Raw genomic sequence first — 4,504 nt, 5'->3', positions numbered from 1 at the left:
GAAAACTGAAAATCAACTTTACATTAGCCCAGGTGATCTGATCATTTCCAGAAACAGTAGCTAAAGGTGTTCTGGTGGGTTCTTGGTGCTTGATGCGCATCACGGTTCTCATCCTTGATGCTTGTAGCTTCAAGTGTACAACTCGTTGATGTGTTTGCATCATCTTAACCAAGGTTTGATCATCATAACACAAGTGCAAGTATAAGATATGTAGCACAACTCAATTAAGGGTTGCATGAAGGTTGATGAACCAAAGTTACATCAATATCTTAGATCCGACACATACATGAACTCTAAAAGTAATATTAACCAAGTTTTGACTATCATGACACTAGTGTAAGTCTAAGATATGTAGCACAACTCACTTAAGAGTTGTATGGAGTTTGATGAACCAAAGTTACATCAAAATCTAAGATCCAACACATATATGAATTATAAAAGTAACATTAAGCTATAAACTTGAAAGTAAACTTATATAATCAAGATCTTAAGTTGTAGAACATAGTTCTTAGCTAGATCTTGAAGATCCTAGACCCATAAGTCTAGATCAACATAAGTGTACTAAGTTACAATTAAAAAGTTTCACTTACATGTTCTTGAACTTACAAAGTTAACTTTAGTTCAAGAAAAATGAGATCAAGGTTAACTAGTAACACTTGACCAAGCTTAACAAGAATCACAACTTTAAAACATGAACAAAAGGAAGAAATAAGTTAAATTTACAAGTGACAAGTCCATGGTTGTTCATACTTTAAAGATTCAAGCCAAGGCTTTAATCTTTAAGAAAGTAAACCTTAAGTTTACAACATGAACACAAGTATGGTTTTTACAACTCATGAACTTTAAATCTTTAAAACATTAAGTGTAGAACCATAAACTAGAAAGTTTAGATTCTTTGTTCTTGGTTCTTTACAACAAAAGATGAAAGTAACCAAGATTAGATGAAGATACAAGTTATAGAACTTGATCTTTAACAAAGATAAACAACAAGTAAGTAATCAACAACAAAGAACAAGTAATCAAAACAAGCAAATGATGATGATGTATATGTATTTGCTACGGTTTTAAGACAAGAAAAAGAAGAAGAAATGAAGTTTGTTTACTTACAAACTAGAGAGAAAAAAAATTCTTGGAGAAAGAAGGTGTAAGTAAGTGTTTGTAAATGTGAGAGGATACAAGTGAGTAAGTAATACAAAAAAAATATTTGAACTCCTCCCTTTACCCTTCCTTGGCCGTCGGCTTTCAAAAAAAAAGGGAAGGAATCAATTGCTCTTTCAAACATGGGGAGAAGGTGATAGCTAGAAGTGGTATTAAAGTAAAATGATGTTGGAAAATGGTGTAAGTAAACTTGTAACTAGCCTCCACATAACACTAACTAATCTAGTTTCATCTAAATGAAATACTTGCATAAAAGATGGGCTAACTTAGTCCATTAAGTGTGTAGGGTGGGCTTCTAAGTCCATGTACATTTATAAAGCCCAAGTATGTAAATAAGTAACAATTAAATAAACAAAGCCCAAGTAATTAACTAGTAACCTTAGTTAATTAAAAATGTTTAATAAAAATTAATCATGAATGTAAATAATATTCTAGATATTATTCGTGAAAAGTTCGTGTGTCACAAAGACGAATCGGGGCATGCAAAGTCAAGTACGGTAACAAGTAAATATATAAAAAATACATTTGTTAAATCACAAGTATAAATAATAAATATTATTAATTAAACGTTGGAAAATCCAGGGTCGTTACATTACCCACCTGTTAAAGAAAATTTCGTCCCGAAATTTTAAGCTGAGGTAGATGGCGGAGTCGGAAAAAGGTGAGGATACTTCTGCATCATTTGATCCTCTCGTTCCCAAGTAAACTCAGGTCCTCGTTTGGCATTCCATCGTACTCGGACGATCGAAATCTTGTTGTGTTTCAAAGTTTTGACCTCACGGTCCATAATTTCAACAGGCTCTTCCACGAAGTGGAGTTTGTCGTCAATCATAAGTTCCTCCAAAGGTATGACATGTTCCGGTTCAGCAAGACACTTCTTCAAATTCGATACATGAAAGGTATGATGAACGGGGCTCAAATGAGTTGGAAGATCCAAACGGTAAGCAACAGGTCCAACACGCTCCAAGATTTCAAAAGGACCAATGTATCGCGGGTTGAGCTTCCCACATTTTCCAAAACTGATCACACCTTTCCAAGGTGCAACCTTCAACATTACACGGTCACCCACGTTGAATTCGAAGTCTTTACGTTTAAGGTCGGCATAACTCTTTTGGCGATCACGAGCCGTCTTGAGTCTCGCTTGAATTTGGACAATCTTCTCATTTGTTTCATGAACTATCTAGGGTCCGGTGATTTGCGTTTCGCCTACTTCGGCCCAACAAATAGGAGATCGACACTTGCGGCCATATAACGCTTCAAAAGGAGCGGCATTAATACTCGAATGATAACTGTTGTTGTAAGAGAATTCGGCTAGTGGTAAATGCCTTTCTCAGGCCTTTCCAAAATCAATGACACACGCACGCAACATGTCCTCCAAAGTTTGAATCATGCATTCGCTTTATCCGTCGGTCTACGGGTGATACGATGTACTCATGTCGAGACGGGTTCCCAAGGCTTCTTGCAAAGAACGCCAAAATTTGGAAGCAAAACGGGGATCGCGATCTGAGATGATCGATAAGGGCACACCATGAAGAGATACAACCTCTTTGATGTATAGTTGAGTGAGTCTCTCTATCGTATCAGTTTCCTTCATGGCTAAGAAGTGTGCAGATTTGGTAAGACGATCAACGATAACCCAGATGGTATCGTATCCGCCCACCGTCTTTGGTAACTTCGTAATGAAATCCATTGTTATCCTTTCCTACTTCCATTTCGGGATTTTCGGTTGTTGAAGTAACCCAGAAGGCTTCTGATGTTCGGCCTTAACTTTCGAGCAAGTCAAACACTTACCAACATACGTCGCAACGTCCTTCTTAAGATTGGGCCACCAATACTGTTCCTTGAGATCGTGGTACATTTTACCGGCTCCTGGGTGAATCGAATATCTCGACTTGTGGGCTTCATCTAATATAAGGTTCCGTAGATCTCCATAACGGGGTACCCAGATTCTTTCGGCATAGCATCGGAGTCCAGTTTCCTTAACCTCGAATCGTGAGACGAGAATGTTCAAGTATTCATGAGATATGTTCTCCTCCTTGAGAGCCTCATCTTGGGCTGCTCGAATCTGGCTATTGAGGTTCGAATGAATGGTGATGTTCAGTGCCAGAACACGAAGAGGTGCCATCCTCTCCTTTTGGCTCAAAGCGTCAGCTACAACATTGGTCTTGCCAGGATGATAATGAAGTTCACAATCATAGTCGTTCAGTGTCTCGATCCATCGACGTTGTCTCATATTCAGTTGCTTCTGATCAAAGATGTGTTGGAGACTTTTATGATCGGTGAAAATAGTGCTCTTTGTTCCATAAAGATAGTGTCTCCACAGTTTTAATGCAAAGACAACGGCTCCAAGCTCTAGATCGTGAGTAGTGTAATTTCGCTGGTGAATTTTTAGTTGGCGAGAGGCGTAAGCGATAACCTTTGTTCGTTGCATCAGTACACAACCAAAACCACTCTTCGAAGCATTGCAATAAACGACGAAATAGTCACTGCCTTCAGGAATTGATAAGATAGGTGCGGTGGTTAACTTCTTTTTCAAGGTTTGAAATGCAGATTCCTGTTCAGGTTCCCAAATGAACTTCTTCCCTTTGTGAGTCAGCGTGGTCAAAGGACGCGCAATCAGAGAGAAACCTTCAATAAATCTTCGGTAGTAACCGGCAAGGCCTAAAAATTGGCGGATGTGAGTTGGAGTAGTGGGAGTCTCCCACTTGATGATAGCTTCAATCTTGGTGGGATCAACTTTGATACCCTGGTCACTCACAACATGACCCAGAAATTGGACTTCCTTCAACCAAAATTCACACTTGGAGAATTTGGCGTAAAGTTGCTCTTGTCTCAAGAGTTCAAGCACTAGACGAAGATGTTGCTCATGTTCTTCTTCGCTTTTGGAGTAGATGAGGATATCATCTATGAAGACGATAACGAACTTATCCAGGTATGGCTTACATACACGATTCATGAGGTCCATGAATACGGCAGATGCGTTAGTTAAACCGAATGGCATCACGAGAAACTCATAATGACCATAACGGGTTCTGAATGCAGTCTTCATCACGTCGCTCTCTTTCACCTTCAACTGGTGATAACCGGATCGCAAATCAATCTTAGAGTAAATGCTCGATCCTTGTAGTTGATCAAAAAGATCGTCAATTCGGGGAAGAGGATACCGATTCTTGATCATTAATTTGTTGAGTTCACGGTAGTCGATACACATGTGGAAGGATCCATCCTTCTTCTTCACAAATAAAACAGGTGCACCCTAAGGCGAGAAACTTGGTTGGATGAATCCACGGTCTGGTAGTTCTTGTAATTGGCTCTGCAACTCTTGCATTTCGGAAGGTGCGAGTCG

This window comes from Rutidosis leptorrhynchoides, chromosome 1 (genome assembly GCF_046630445.1).
Source record: "Rutidosis leptorrhynchoides isolate AG116_Rl617_1_P2 chromosome 1, CSIRO_AGI_Rlap_v1, whole genome shotgun sequence".
In the NCBI taxonomy this organism is placed as follows: Eukaryota; Viridiplantae; Streptophyta; class Magnoliopsida; order Asterales; family Asteraceae; genus Rutidosis; species Rutidosis leptorrhynchoides.
Note: the sequence above shows the minus strand (reverse complement) of the source record.